The sequence below is a fragment of the Lissotriton vulgaris genome, chromosome 10, assembly GCF_964263255.1.
Source record: "Lissotriton vulgaris chromosome 10, aLisVul1.2, whole genome shotgun sequence".
Classification (NCBI taxonomy): Eukaryota; Metazoa; Chordata; class Amphibia; order Caudata; family Salamandridae; genus Lissotriton; species Lissotriton vulgaris.
The window spans coordinates 72906825-72924565 of record NC_141698.1 but is presented as its reverse complement, the minus strand read 5'-3'; positions in this window follow the sequence as shown (position 1 = coordinate 72924565).

The following is a 17741-nucleotide window of genomic DNA, read 5'->3' as shown; positions in this document are numbered from 1 at the left end:
CAAAGCACTCATCAACATATGAGAGGCTATAGGCCTACTACAACTGCAGAAAGGGTTCCGACAATACTAGCAGGTGACACTGAGGCCAATTGGCAGTGTTCTTAACTGGGAATGTTGGCTTCCCAAAATTAAATGCAGTACCTCCTATTTCTTATGTGTGCCTCAGTTATATAGAGCACATGTGTTTGTTGTTTGGGATACCTGTTGACACTTGAGCCAAAGCAAGAATATTGAGGTTTTGAAGGGAGATAAATTAGCTTACATGACATATGTTTAAAATGGAGTAGAACCTTGACCCCTATACCCTAACAAAGAGTATAAATAAGATTCTAGGATACCAGCAGGTTTAGGCCTTAAACTCTTGCTGGGCATAATCTCTGCACAAAGAAGTGTACCTGTCAAACTCTTGCCACAGCTTTCCTCTCGGGAAGTAAGCATTTGTGCAATTTCCCCCTGTATGTATCCATTTTACCTCCCTCTCATTTTGGAGAATGGTTGTCTTTTCATCTAGAGATTTTATCAGCAAAGTTAGCAGATGAGAGGACAGTGGGCCATCTGCCATGCTGCTGGCAGAGGATGCTACACTGCAGTCTGGCAAATGAATGCTACCATAACATGCTTAGGGTTCCCCATCACTGTGGTGGAGAATTTCTGGGCAACCATGCTACCCCCATATGTTAGGAAGGCTCCAATTGGCATTGTTTTGTTTTTCCAGATACAACCCCTTAACCTGTGTTTGGCAAAACAAGAAAGGAATGTCTCTGGTGCACTGGAAGGTTTCTCCCTAAATGTGGCTATCATTTTATTTCCTCTTTCGAGCCACCATGCTTTTTATGACGCCATAAGAACAAACATGCTTAAAGTCTGATTCTGAGTGGAGTGGAGGTTCCAGGACTGTTAAGTGGGTGAACCTGTGGTGGTCAGCCTACAGCAAAGTCTCTTAGTTAGGAAATCAAAATGAGGCTCCATATTTAAAAAGAAAGCAATCTCTCACTGCTCAATCAGGCGGGATCGCAATTAGGGGAGCACACGTCATTTGCTAGTTTTTGGCTCTTGCCAACACTCTGCTGATTTCTAAATGAGCCCCGATACTCTTGGTTGATCTTAGATAAAAAGTCTGCAGTGTCAGCTGCATTATGACAATTGTCCAAGACATTTTCATACCACAGGCTGAGACAAAGGCTTCCTCCACATCAAAGAATAGAATCCTGATGGAGGACCTATTGCTTAACAGTAGGACTAATAGTTCTTGGCTATGATTTGCTGTTTCATGCATATAGATATAGGACTAATGTGCCAGCTGCATCAGGCTTCAACAGACAGCACTACCAAAGCCTTGGCCATGAGTAGATTTTGTTTGGAATGCAGGTTTCTATGATCGCCACTTGCATTCTCTAGTCAGTATTCACATCCCGTATTGAGTTATTTGGAAGGAGAAGGCTTGGGAAGTGCATAAACTGGTGTATTGCCCATCCTTGAAGGGCCAGTTGTAGTGGTTGGGATCCAGAACTAAAGGCGAATAAAGACAGACTATGCTAGGAAGACCTTTGGGGATGGTCCTTGGGTCTTGAAAACTTCACCAGAGTTACGTGGAAAAGCTGCTGAAAACTGTCAGTGACAAATTATGCATTGTTTTAAGAACTAGAAATTAGTCATAATTACACATGCACAAGAAAAGCAATGATGGGGGACAAAACAGCAGCCAAATATGATTGAGCGATCAAGGATTGTCTGTGCCAGGGGTCCACATTAGAAACTTACTGAGACTGGAAGAAAAAGCTTCTGATTAATAATACTCCCCAAAAGAAAGAACTGTTGAAGACACACATATACTTAAGGATAGGGTTGAGTAGAACCTGATGCATACATGCATGTGATGCACTGATGTGTAAAATTGACCACTTAACCGCAACAGAAGCAATTTCTGTAATGTGTTGACAACTTGACAATAGGAAAGTGTCATAGTGTAAAAGTAATGTTAATATTATGTACAAATCTACCACAGACCAAATCAAACACAGAATATGCTTCATCATAAGCAGCAAACATGTTCCTATTTATAAGGTGCCAGATTTATTGTTTTCATTTTCGCAAGAGCTAAAGATGACTTGTGCAAAAGAACTAAAGCAGATGCAAACTTTATGCTATTATCATTCAAAAGAAGAGACGCACTTAGGGTGTTTCAAAATGCAAAAGTTTTCACAAGACTAGAGTTAATCTTTAACGCAACTCTATTTCAGGCACAGGCATCGCGTGTGAAACATCAGGCATTAAATTATGGGTAGAGGTAAACCTAATGCAGTTCATTCAGCAATCTAACATTGAAGATCTTGCACAGTTCAACAGTAATTTTAACAAGGTAGGCCATTTTAAATACACTTTCAAACATTAGAAGAACTACATGAATTTGCCTTTTTGAGTATGAAATTATGTGTTTCGATTATATCCACTGAAGGATAAATCAATAATAACACTCTTTCAATATTGAATTAATTCAAGATTCAAATGTGAAATTCACTGCTCTTTATTTTCTCTAGGTGTTTATACCCAGTAATCTTACAGCAGAAGAGCTGGCTGGAATCACCATATATGTGGATGAATTTAAAAATGAAACATTAAAAACAATAATTCTGGGTCAAATCTTGCACTTTGACAACAATGAAATATTTTTGCAGTATCTTAGCACTTTAAAGATGACTATTTGTCTCGTAAGTATTGTATTATTCACACAGGGTGTATCAATATTTTAAAAATAGCCTAATTTCTAAGTGACATTGTGCGTCTCATCCAAAATTACTGTCTTTTTTAAAGTTTGTGATCAGAGTGTTGAAGTAATCAACCCTCCTCAGCAACCGAAAAAGAAATTAATAATACCCTTTCTAAAATGGTTTCTGTTTTCAGCTATAAATCATTATCTTCTAAACATACTTCTACTTCACATCACAAGCATTTATCACTGATATATATTTTTTGCCTTTCATAGAGCTCAAACTCATCTACAAAAGTGACTTTGTGTAATGCGTCAGCTTTCTTCACACTTTCAACTCAAAAAGAGTTTTTGAACAACACTTTATCTGCACTCAACATGAACTGGAGCTTGAAAAATATGAATGAATGGGTCAGACTTTTCCAGATTGTCATTGAACTATTTCTGAGGGTCATCGATGAATCCGATCTATCACGATTACCACTTAATATACCATGTGAAGCCTACCAAATAATGTAAGTAAAAGTCTTCAATGCCTACTTCAAATATCTGTAATTAATAGTGAATGGATTGGTTTTCTATTTAGTCTTAATATTTCCATTTTTCCCTTATTAATGACTACAGAATAAAACAGCTGAGCGATGTAGTCCTTGAACTCGATGTCAATAACAAACGTGCCATTTACGAATTCAGTGAAACATACCTTTCTCAACAGTTCAACAAATCAGGTACAATTCTTTTTATTGCAATATGAAGCTTGTGACTTTATCGCTGCTGGGCGGAATGTACAACATCTTTGATCTCACACCCGGAATTACAGACCTCAGTACTTCCGGGATGCTCCAATACAGCTGTATTCTAGGTGGGACCTTTAGCGCACCCTTACAATTGAAAAATTACTATAGGAATCTGCATTGCAAAACCAATTTTTAAAAGAAATTCTCTATTATGTTCCTATCGAATATTCTTTTAGTGGATAAAAAAATGTATTATCACCTTATGGTGCACTTCAAGAAAATTGTTAAAGTGACTTTCATGATTCTCTGCATGTGTAAATTACTGATATCAGAAACTAAACTATATCTACCCAAGGAAATGAAAGAAGCGAAAATACACTCATTTAAAAAGATGAGAATGTTACAAGAAAAAGTAGTCTGAAGCTAGACAGAAGTTAATAACTCACTTTCCACATAAGAAATTCTCTAAAATGTATTGATTAATGCTGTTCTCACAAAAATATAATTTTATTAATCTACAATGGAATATGGTAAAATACCAGTGCTACTCGCTGTCACACTGCTAGTGTGGGCCATACAGGTAAATAGTACACTTCCTCATATAAAAGGTTAGATTTAGATGCTGTCCCCTTTGTAAAAAATGTGATGTGAACATTATGTTGGATTTGCATCAAAAAAAGTATTCAAATGGTCCCCTTAATCACAAAGTCCAAAACGGACAGTTCAGTGGTTGGCAAAATCTGTTATTGACATAGGTACATTTTTGACCAACTTTGGTTTTGAGACTTCTTTCTTTAGGCACATTTGAGATATATATAAGTGCAACTGACTTATAGAGCAGCTGTTAAATATTCTGCTTTCATTGCAAATTCATCACAATGCCTTAAAACCTGTTATTCAGTGCTTAATGAAACCTTTCTTTTGTTTAGGTTCTGCATGCGCATCAAATACAAACGGAACAAAGGAATGGCTAGTGAAGAATTTGGGGGCCTTCTTCACCTATGCTTCAGTCTCGAAACTTATAGCCCTGTACCCCAATCTAAGCATAGTAAGTGGTGCCACTGAAAAACATATTTCTTTGCAGCACAATTTCACCAGTAGCAGATGGGTTGTCTGAAGTCTTTTCTCACTACATCATTCTTTTCATTTACTTTCTTGTATGTCACCATCTTTATTCAGGGCAGAATCAGTAGCTTAAATTAGCAGGATTTTCCTAGCATTGATACCAGCACTATATGTTTCTTCGAATAAGAATAATAGTGCTCCTCAAGTTAACTTACACGCTTTTATAAAAGAATGGCAAGACGTTTAGACGGGAGCACTTCCTATAACACAAAGTAGATGCACTTGAAGTTTCTATTTTAAATACACTCAATGGAATTTGTTTTAAATCTGCAATCAGTCTGGTGTCATACTGACTCCAGAAACTATGTATATATGTTAATGTATGAATTTTATGTACAGTTATGTGCTTTAAAGCTTGCTACATGCTAGAGTCCTGGCAGTTTCAACATTGTATGCTTGTTTCTGTCATATTCAGGAGCTGCTCACTGAAAATCTATCACCAAATGAAACAGCTGTGCTCTTGACGAAACCAGACGTCATCAACAACTCTACACTGCTAAAGCAAATACTTAGCCTTGTGACAGCAGATGAAGTCCCAGTGTATTTGGAAAATATCCTGTCTGCTTCTGAAAAGGTATGGAAACCTATGCAATGACATCAACTTAAGGGACAACATAAAATAGTGGGCTAGTAAAAACACTAAAAGTTTGTAGTTGCCAAATGAACCCAAATAATGAATGACAATGGGGGATGAAACCTTTTGTAATTGAAACAATGTCACAAAGCCATAATATGATGAAGATGACTGTGTGGTGAACAGGTCGAAAGCAACCACCAATAGAAAGGGGTTCTGCCGTTCTACCATTGTAATCTTCATAGAACAAACATACAGCCGCGGTCGGCAGTAGGAGTTCCTGCAGGGCGGTGACGTGGGAAGGGGGAGAGGAAGGGTGGGGTTTTGTAATGTATTAATTACAGAGTTTAACAGGTAAGTAAACATGTAAATAAATAAAAATAATTTTGTTGCGTGCACTGCATCACCAAATGCGATGCAGTGCGCGCATTGAAATTCGTTTTATTTATTTATATGTTTACTCACCTGTTAAACTCCGTAATCCATACATTACTATCCCCCACCCTGCCCCTCCCCTCGTCACCACCCTGCAGGAACTCCTACTGCCGTCCGCGGCTGCAAACATAACCAAGAGTGGAGCAGTGTATATGAAGTGAGAGAATCATAGATTGAAGGTGTTCCACAGAGGTCATTTCAAATTGCTCTCTTAGTTTAAACATTAATCCTCCTGCACGTAGCTTACAACAACTAATATGTAGACACCCGAGGCAAGCAGAAGAAGTTCATGGTAAAGATACTAAATATCCTTAACACATAAAACTGTTTGAGAAAAGTTGATTTTATTGGACGTTTAGTGTTATAATTGCATATCATACAATGATAAGAAAATAAAGAAGATGGAGAGCAACATTACAAAATACAGTATCATAGAACATGTAGAGACATGTTTAATATCGATTTTGAAATATTCAGATAAAATGTAGAAAAACAAACAGGTAATACAAAACAAATTATTTAGGCCATTGGTATTCCTCCGTAAAATATTTATGAAATACTCCTCTAAATAAGGGGATGGAGGGCATACACGATGTTCCAGCAGCAAAGCAGAACTGATTAAGGAATTAAACCTTTGTGTTTTATCTACTCTCCTGACTTCCTTTGGTGTTTAAACACCTTGCCATTATTTATAGAGCAATATCTTTCTACTAAGCAATTGCAATAGTGTTGTTTAATTATCACCATATTTATGTGACCAAACTGCACTCCTCCTTGAAAATGTCTACCTGAACAACCTCTTCTTGGAAATAGCATTATTGTGTTTGTTAGTTTAAAGAAATAATTCAGAGTTTGTTTTTTTATTAAAAATATAACTTGTACTTTTCATTTTTTTCAGGAAAATCTCAGTGTTTCCCAAATCAACACAATAAAACAGATCTTAATAACAGTTATTTTGGAAAATGTGAGCTCCAACTTCTCGTCTTTCACCCCGAATGATTGGAAACAGTTCTTTCAAACGTATCTGTTTGAATTGTTGGGAAGCTTCAATGCAACCCATCTTCATCAACTACCAAAAAATATTACTTGCGACTCCTACCATGAAATGTAAGTATTTGGATTTGCTTTCTACAAGAAACAACTGAGATTAAATTTGCTGGAATCAAATCCTTAGAAAGAATTCTGTAGATTGACATGTTATACAAAGTTGAATCTGCTTTCAGCTTATACCGCAGCAATGGTAACTAATTGCAATCAAATGTCGACTGGTAGAAAATGGTAAAATATGAAAGCTGTTCATATATCTTTTGCAGACTGAAAGGATTTGACATGCAGTACATTTCTCTAACAACTGACTCAAAAGTGGATGTCTACAGATTTTATATCAAGGAATTTCTAAGCCAAGAATCTAAAAAATCTCCTAACACAGGTACAGTAAACTGCAAAGGCAATTGTTTATGGCTATATCATTTTCTGTTATGATCATTGTTATATCACACATCAATGTCCTGTATTATTCCAAAACATAGGTGCTGAAAAGGTGTAAAGTGTGTCCGATTTTGATCAATATGCATGGTTTCTTGGATCTAAACAGACATGAAAAAACACTCACTGAATATCATATGTCTGAACATTAGGTGAAAGCTAGAGTTCATTCTTGATTCACCCTCTCACTGACCCACTCTGCTGACGGCTGAGGACACACTGCAGAGAGGCACTCTGTGATAGCTGAGCACCTATCATACGAGTTCAGCTGTGACATCTGAATCCACCAATGTACCTGTGAAACTATAGCCACATTTGCAACGGGTGTTATCTGGCACCAAAAGGACATCCCATGGTCAATAATCAGAAAGTGATCCACTCTCTGCCTGATATCCATTACCTTTTATTTGAAGGGATTTTCCAGGATGGTGCCCAGAATTACCCTAATAAATAGGGGGAGGCAAAGTTTGTGGAGTTGTGCCCACTCCACCCTCTGTGCGGATCTGCGAAAAACTATGTGAAGAGATGCTGAGAGAAGTTAAGTTGGTGAAAGCAAGCTAGAGAATTTGAAGGCTAGACCACCTCCCAGCGAGATTTCTGAATAAAGGCGGTTTTGGTGAGTCGCAACCACTCGCATTGAGAAAGCTGCAGCTCTCGTTGAAGAAGCTGCCGCTCGAGAAGGAAATCGACTTGAGTGGAAGAAGCGCTCTCTGGTGCTCCACGTGATTTCGTTCACGCTGATTTTACAGGGAAGTGACACTTTCGGCACAAAAAAATTGCACAAAATGCGTGATGTATTGGACACCGCCGCTCACTGAGCTCTGCATAGCATGGCAGAGTTTTTTTAGCACTACATGGAGCTCCGAATACTGCGACTCTGCAAACTCCGCCCTGGCCTACTAATAACCACAGGTAGCAAGAACGATTCAGGGTAGTTCATCTCAAACTGGATAAAAGGAGCAAGGACGTACACAATCACTGCCTTCATGCTGTTCCATTCAAAGCACTCATCATCATATGAGAGGCGATAGGCCTACTACAACTGCAGAAAGGGTTCCGACAATACTAGCAGGTGACACTGAGGCCAACTGGCAGTGTTCTTAACTGGGAATGTTGGCTTCCCAAAATTAAATGCAGTACCAATTAAATGCAGTACCTCCTATTTCTTATGTGTGCCTCTGTTATATAGAGCACATGTGTTTGTTGTTTGGGATACCTGTTAACACTTGAGCCAAAGCCAGAATATTGAGGTTTTGAAGGGAGATAAATTAGCTTACATGACAGATGTTTAAAATGGAGTAGAACCTTGACCCCTATACCCTTACAAAGAGTATAAATAAGATTCTAGGACACCGGCAGGTCAGGCCTTAAACTCTTGCTGGGCATAATCTCTGCACAAAGAAGTGTACCTGTCAAACTCTTGCCACAGCTTTCCTTGATGGCATTAGTTTTACACTGTCTGGGGAAGTAAGCATTTGAGCAATTTCCCCCTGTATGTATCCATTTTACCTCCCTCTCATTTTGGAGAATGGTTGTCTTCTCATCTAGAGATTTTATCAGCAAAGTTAGCAGATGAGAGGACAGTGGGCCATCTGCCATGCTGCTGGCCGAGGATGCTACACTGCAGTCTGGCAAATGAATGCTACCATAACATGCTTAGGGTTCCCCATTACTGTGGTGGAGAATTTCTGGGCAACAGTGCTACCCCCATATGTTAGGAAGGCTCCAATTGGCATTGTTTTGTTTTTCCAGATACAACCCCTTAACCTGTGTTTGGCAAAACAAGAAAGGAATGTCTCTGGTGCACTGGAAGGTTTCTCCCAAAATGTGGGTATCATTTTATTTCCTCTTTCGAGCGACCATGCTTTTTATGGCGCCATAGGAACAAACATGCTTAAAGTCTGATTCTAAGTGGAGTGGAGGTTCCAGGACTGTTAAGTGGGTGAACCTGTGGTGGTCAGCCTACAGCAAAGTCTCTTAGATAGGAAATCAAAATGAGGCTCCATATTTAAAAAGAAAGCAATCTCCCACTGCTCAATCAGGCGGGATCGCAATTAGGGGAGCACACGTCATTTGCTAGTTTTTGGCTCTTGCCAACACTCTGCTGATTTCTAAATGAGCCCCGATAGTCTCGGTTGATCTTAGATAAAAAGTCTGCAGTGTCAGCTGCATTACGACAATTGCCCAAGACATTTTCAAACCACAGGCTGAGACAAAGGCTTCCTCCACATCAAAGAATAGAATCCTGATGGAGGACCTATTGCTTAACAGTAGGAATAATAGTTCTTGGCTATGATTTGCTGTTTCATGCATATAGATGTAGGACTAATGTGCCAGCTGCATCAGGCTTCAACAGACAGCACTACCAAAGCCTTGGCCATGAGTAGATTTTGTTTGGAATGCAGGTTTCTATGATCGCTGCTTGAATTCTCTAGTCAGTATTCACATCCCGTATTGAGTTATTTGGAAGGAGAAGGCTTGGGAAGTGCATAAACTGGTGTATTGCCCATCCTTGAAGGGCCAGTTTTAGTGGTTGGGATCCAGAACTAGAGGTGAATAAAGACGGGCTATGCAAGTAAGAACTTTGGGGCTGGTCCTTGGGTCTTGAAAACTTCACCAGTTACGTGGAAAAGCTGCTGAAAACCGTCAGTGACAAATTATGCATTGTTTTAGGAACTAGAAATTAGTCATAATTACACATGCACAAGAAAAACAATGATGGGGGACAAAACAGCAGCCAAATATGATTGAGCGATCAAGGATTGTCTACACATATACTTAAGGATAGGGTTGAGTAGAACCTGATGCATACATGCATGTGATGCACTGATGTGTAAAATTGACCACTTAACCGCAACAGAAGCAATTTCTGTAATGTGTTGACAACTTGATAATAGGAAAGTGTCATAGTGTAAAAGTAATGTTAATATTATGTACAAATCTACCACAGACCAAATCAAACACAGAATATCCTTCATCATAAGCAGCAAACATGTTCCTATTTATACGGTGCCAGATTTATTGTTTTCATTTTCGCAAGAGCTAAAGATGACTTGTGCAAAAGAACTAAAGCAGATGCAAACTTTATGCTATTATCATTCAAAAGAAGAGACGCACTTAGGGTGTTTCAAAATGCAAAAGTTTTCACAAGACTAGAGTTAATCTTTAACGCAACTCTATTTCAGGCACAGGCATCGCGTGTGAAACATCAGGCATTAAATTATGGGTAGAGGAAAACCTAATGCAGTTCATTCAGCAATCTAACATTGAAGATCTTGCACAGTTCAACAGTAATTTTAACAAGGTAGGCCATTTTAAATACACCTTCAAACATTAGAAGAAATACATGAATTTGCCTTTTTGAGTATGAAATTATGTGTTTCAATGATATCCACTGAAGGATAAATCAATAATAACACTCTTTCAATATTGAATTCATTCAAGATTCAAATGTGAAATTCACTGCTCTTTATTTTCTCTAGGTGTTTATACCCAGTAATCTTACAGCAGAAGAGCTGGCTGGAATCACCATATATGTGGATGAATTTAAAAATGAAACATTAAAAACAATAATTCTGGGTCAAATCTTGCACTTTGACAACAATGAAGTATTTTTGCAGTATCTTAGCACTTTAAAGATGACTATTTGTCTCGTAAGTATTGTATTATTCACACAGGGTGTATCAATATTTTAAAAATAGCCTAATTTCTAAGTGACATTGTGCGTCTCATCCAAAATTACTATCTTTTTTAAAGTTTGTGATCAGAGTGTTGAAGTAATCAACCCTCCTCAGCAACCGAAAAAGAAATTAATAATACCCTTTCTAAAAGGGTTTCTGTTTTCAGCTATAAATCATTATCTTCTAAAGATACTTCTACTTCACATCACAAGCATTTATCACTGATATATATTTTTTTGCCTTTCATAGAGCTCAAACTCATCTACAAATGTGACTTTGTGTAATGCGTCAGCTTTCTTCACACTTTCAACTCAAAAAGAGTTTTTGAACAACACTTTATCTGCACTCAACATGAACTGGAGCTTGAAAAATATGAATGAATGGGTCAGACTTTTCCAGATTGTCATTGAACTATTTCTGAGGGTCATCGATGAATCCGATCTATCACGATTACCACTTAATATACCATGTGAAGCCTACCAAATAATGTAAGTAAAAGTCTTCAATGCCTACTTCAAATATCTGCAATTAATAGTGAATGGATTGGTTTTCTATTTAGTCTTAAGGAGATTTTAATATTAAAGCATGTAGTCAAGCCCAAAAGGGGATCTGTGGCCATTGTGAAGAGTACCCGGGCGGTGATAACACCTTTTTTAACCATTTCCCACACAGTAACTATGGTAGTGCACTGAACAATCTGGTAGCCAAAATAAATTTGGAGCTACTAGAATGTACAAAGAATAAAAAAATGAAAAGTGCCCCACGTTTAGAGGGAGGGACGCCCACTCTAATATTGATCATATTTTGGTGACTAATGGCTCTGCTTACACCAACGTCTGGGTAATAGAGCAGCCCGTGAGTGACCATAATAGTATCTCAGTGGAATTAATGGGCTGGGGCCCAAAAACAACAGTATATGGTAGGCCCGTCCAAGGGATCACGGCCGAGAGACCAAACGGCATGAGGATCAAATGGACCAAGATAGACCCCAATAAATTGACGAAGGATATCATTTGTAAATGTAATACAGAGATTGAATATTGCTTAGCACCAATTGTGACCGCGCCCACTTTACTCTCCAACTTTTTAAAAATAACAAGTACTGTTGAGAACTCTTTGGCCGTAAGAAATAGAAAGCCCAAAAGAAATAAAACTGTGTGGTTTGATAAACACTGTGCCCAGGCTCTAAAAAAACTAAAATTAGCGCTTGATGACAAACCAAGAGACAATGATAGAGTTAGAGAAGGACGAATTAAATATAAATCTGCTTTGGTATCTAGGAAAAAAGAGTTGCAACATAATGCTTGGTATAAACTAGATATGGCTGCCGAAACTAAAGATCACAAACTATTTTGGGAAATTATTAATGGTCCTTTTTTAAAGAATGATAATATTCCCGAAGTTAGTTCTCATGTTAGCTGCCACGCCTGGATAGTTCACTTTTCAGAGATTTTTAACTCTGATCTTAATCTAGATGGGTTCGCTTTTAATGCAGATACATTATTATGCCTTAAATGGCAGAAAATGCGCTTATTTTTAACTTTGGATGAAGTTACAGAGGCAATCAAAAACAGTAAGGGGGGTAAAGCACCTGGGCCTGATGGGGTACCCATGGATTTTTATAAACATGAAATAATCCTATGGGCTCCAATCTTAACACGTTATTTTAATGCTGCAGTGGAAGATACTTTGCCACTGACATGGGGTCAGTCAATTATTGTTCCCCTCCATAAAAAAGGATCTAAGTCCGAGGCCCGTAACTATCGACCCATCTCACTCTTGGACTCGACAGTTAAAATCCTTAGCCGAGTCCTATTAGTGAGATTGGAAGCCTGGGCTGAGGAAAAAAACATCCTATCCCCAGTCCAGTATGGGTTTCGTAGGGGGATGGGTACAGTGGAGCAGTGCGTGAACCTGGAACTCATAGTCGGCAAGTACACTAAAGCAAAAGCTGGTAACCTTTACCTGTGCTTTGCCGACTTGAGTTCAGCATTTGATCTGGTGGAACACGCACTGCTCTGGCCTACATTACTGGAGATGGGCGCCCCCACTGTAATTATCCATCTGCTCGCCCGGCTGTATAACAATTTGTCCAGCAAAGTGAGATTTGGAAGAGATGGGGAATGTACCCCGTTTTTTAAGATTAATAGAGGTATCCGACAAGGATGTGTACTTGCCCCTCTACTGTTCTCTCTTTTTATCAATCAGGTCAATCAAATTTTAAGACAGACTACTGCAGATGCCCCTACCATTAATGGTAACCCAATCCCAATCCTTTTATATGCGGATGACGCGGTCCTCCTTTCTAGAACTCATAATGGACTGCAACATCTCATTAATCAATTCCACCTTTTCATTGAAAATAGGAAGTTGAAAGTCAATAAAGGGAAGACGGTTACAATGGTATGTGGTAAGAAACTGAGAAAATGTAAGCCCTTCTTTTTAGAAGGGGAGAGACTAGAATCTGTTAGTAGTTTTTGTTATTTGGGTATTACCTTTTCAGGAGATGGGAGATGGGTTAATGAACAAAAAAGTGTCCTTTTTAAAATGGTTAAGAATACAAGTTGTATTTTTAGATTTGCTGCAAAATTAGGGGGTCATAGAATTCATGAAATGCTATCTATATTTAATGCAAGATGTATATCCTCAGCCATATACGGAGCTGGGGTCTGGGGATATGATGCCCAGAGTGCCAAACTGATTCAGCGGGAGGAAAATGTGTTTTTAAAACGATCAATTAGTGCACCGGCTACGGCCTCAAATGAGTTAACACATAGGGAACTCAATATGAATCATGTTAATGATTTAATTGTTTTACGTCCTTTATCCCTATGGCGCTCAATTTGGGCAGAGGAGGAGACAAAGTTCACCCAGGATGTAATCAATGACTGCATCAAACTTGATCTCCGATCAAATATTCCTTGGCTGAGCCATATACAACATTGGTATAAGATACTCTACGGCCTAAACATTTTTAAAGATCCTGTAGTAAATTTTGTACCATCGAAGCAGGAGCTTAAAATTGTATTCCTCAAACATACTGCTGGGATTAGAACGGAAAAATATGTAAAACAAAGTACGTTCAATCTCTACCTGGAATATAATATTAATGAAGGCTTCCAAAATTATCTTAGTATTGTTAGTACTAACTCTCATCGTTTTGTATTGACCCGTCTCCGTTTGGGAATTGTGCACCACCTCGTGGCTTTCCCCGTGGTTAAGAAACCCGCCACATGTTTGTGTCCGTGTGACGGTAAATCCAAACAGAATACCTGTCATTTTATACTATCCTGTAAATTTTATACCTCTTTTAGAAAATTTTATTTGAAACCCATCTTTCTAATATATAATACGCGTGGTATACAAACAGCGATGCAACTGATGTTCAATCTAGAGACCCCAGATATATGTTTTCATGTGGCCACTTATATTTTAAAATGTATTTCCGTAAGAAAGTCTATTATTATATGAATTTATTCAATGATGCTTTATCTTTTTAAGTATTGTTAGTACTAACTCTCATCGTTTTGTATTGACCCGTCTCCGTTTGGGAATTGTGCACCGCCTTGTGGCTTTCCCCGTGGTTAAGAAACCCGCCACATGTTTGTGTCGGTGTGACGGTAAATCCAAACAGAATACCTGTCATTTTATGCTATCCTGTAAATTTTATACCTCTTTTAGAAAATTTTATTTGAAACCCATCTTTTTAAAATATAATACGCGTGGTATACAAACAGCGATGCAACTGATGTTCAATCTAGAGACCCCAGATATATGTTTTCATGTGGCCACTTATATTTTAAAATGTATTTCCGTAAGAAAGTCAATTATTATATGAATTTATTCAATGATGCTTTATCTTTTTAAGTATTTGAAATCTGAGCTGCTAAATGTATTGTGTAATTTTGGTATGATGATACTGACACTTTGCACTTTATCATGCTAATTTGCACATATATAAATATTGTATAAATTGCTGCTATCGTTTTTTGAGCACTGAAAGACGGCCATAGCACTTGCACTTTGTTATGACGTAGCTTAGATCTTTTAGGATTTGGTTTTGTGCTGCTAAATGCACATTGCACTTTAGGAATGATGTAATTAATATTTGCACTTTATTAAGCTAATTTGCACATATATTAATATCAGATGAATGCCGCTATATTGTAGTGTACACTGAAATTATTTTATAATTCTTTGTGCTTTATTTTTATGAATTTTGTACATATTTTAGCGGAAACACGCTCCTAAAAACCTGATATATATGTATGTTATTTTGTTACTATGTCTGTTGCTATATGGTTGTATTTTTACATACCAAATAAAGCATCTTTTGACTTGACTTTATTTAGTCTTAATATTTCCTTTTTTCCCTTATTAATGACTACAGAATAAAACAGCTGAGCGATGTAGTCCTTGAACTCGATGTCAATAACAAACGTGCCATTTACGAATTCAGTGAAACATACCTTTCTCAACAGTTCAACAAATCAGGTACAATTCTTTTTATTGCAATATGAAGCTTGTGACTTTATCGCTGCTGGGCGGAATGTACAACATCTTTAATCTCACACCCGGAATTACAGACCTCAGTACTTCTGGGATGCTCCAATACAGCTGTATTCTAGGTGGGACCTTTAGCGCACCCTTACAATTGAAAAATTACTATAGGAATCTGCATTGCAAAACCAATTTTCGAAAGAAATTCTCTATTATGTTCCTATCGAATATTCTTTTAGTGAATAAAAAAATGTATTATCACCTTATGGTGCACTTCAAGAAAATTGTTAAAGTGACTTTCATGATTCTCTGCATGTGTAAATTACTGATATCAGAAACTAAACTATATCTACCCAAGGAAATGAAAGAAGCGAAAATACACCCATTTAAAAAGATGAGAATGTTACAAGAAAAAGTAGTCTGAAGCTAGATAGAAGTTAATAACTCACTTTCCACATAAGAAATTCTCTAAAATGTATTGATTAATGCTGTTCTCACAAAAATATAATTTTATTAATCTACAATGGAATATGGTAAAATACCAGTGCTACTCGCTGTCACACTGCTAGTGTGGGCCATACAGGTAAATAGTACACTTCCTCATATAAAAGGTTAGATTTAGATGCTGTCCCCTTTGTAAAAAATATGATGTGAACATTATGTTGGATTTGCATCAAAAAAAGTATTCAAATGGTCCCCTTAATCACAAAGTCCAAAACGGACAGTTCAGTGGCTGGAAAAATCTGTTATTGACATAGGTGCATTTTTGACCAACTTTGGTTTTGAGACTTCTTTCTTTAGGCACATTTGAGATATATATAAGTGCAACTGACTTATAGAGCAGCTGTTAAATATTCTGCTTTCATTGCAAATTCATCACAATGCCTTAAAACCTGTTATTCAGTGCATAATGAAACCTTTTTTTTGTTTAGGCTCTGCATGCGCATCAAATACAAACGGAACAAAGGAATGGCTAGTGAAGAATTTGGGGGCCTTCTTCCCCTATGCTTCAGTCTCGAAACTTATAGCCCTGTACCCCAATCTAAGCATAGTAAGTGGTGCGACTGAAAAACATATTTCTTTGCAGCACAATTTCACCAGTAGCAGACGGGTTGTCTGAAGTCTTTTCTCACTACATCATTCTTTTCATTTACTTTCCTGTATGTCACCATCTTTATTCAGGGCAAGATCAGTAGCTTAAATTAGCAGGATTTTCCTAGCATTGATACCAGCACTATATATTTCTTCGAATAAGAATAATAGTGCTCCTCAAGTTAACTTACACGCTTTTATAAAAGAATGGCAAGACGTTTAGAGGGGAGCACTTTCTATAACACAAAGTAGATGCACTTGAAGTTTCTATTTTAAATACACTCAATGGAATTTGTTTTAAATCTGCAATCAGTCTGGTGTCATACTGTCTCCAGAAACTATGTATATATGTTAATGTATGAATTTTATGTACAGTTAATTGCTTTAAAGCTTGCTACATGCTAGAGTCCTGGCAGTTCTAACATTGTATGCTTGTTTCTGTCATATTCAGGAGCTGCTCACTGAAAATCTATCACCAAATGAAACAGCTGTGCTCTTGACAAAACCAGACATCATCAACAACTCTACACTGCTAAAGCAAATACTTAGCCTTGTGACAGCAGATGAAGTCCCAGTGTATTTGGAAAATATCCTGTCTGCTTCTGAAAAGGTATGGAAGCCTATGCAATGACATCAACCTAAGGGACAACATAAAATAGTGGGCTAGTAAAAATACTAAAAGTTTGTAGTTGACAAATGAACCCAAATAATGAATGACAATGGGGGATGAAACCTTTTGTAATTGAAACAATGTCACAAAGCCATAATATGATGAAGATGACTGTGTGGTGAACAGGTCGAAAGCAACCACCAATAGAAAGGGGTTCTGCCGTTCTACCATTGTAATCTTCATAGAACAAACACACATCCACGGTCGGCAGTAGGAGTTCCTGCAGGGCGGTGATGTGGGGAGGGGGAGAGGAAGGGTGGGGTTTAGTAATGTATTAATTGCAGAGTTTAACAGGTAAGTAAACATGTATATAAATAAAAAGAATTTTGTTGCGTGCACTGCATCACCAAATGCGATGCAGTGCGCGCATTGAAATTAGTTTTATTTATTTATATGTTTACTTACCTGTTAAACTCCGTAATCCATACATTACTATCCCCCACCCTGCCCCTCCCCTCATCACCACCCTGCAGGAACTCTTACTGCCGCCCGCTGCTGCAAACATAACCAAGAGTGGAGCAGTGTATATGAAGTGAGAGAATCATAGATTGAAGGTGTTCCACAGAGGTCATTTCAAATTGCCCTCTTAGTTTGAACATTAATCCTCCTGCACGTAGCTTACAACAACTAATATGTAGACACCAGAGGCAAGCAGAAGAAGTTCATGGTAAAGATACTAAATATCCTTAACACATAAAACTGTTTGAGAAAAGTTGATTTTATTGGATGTTTAGTG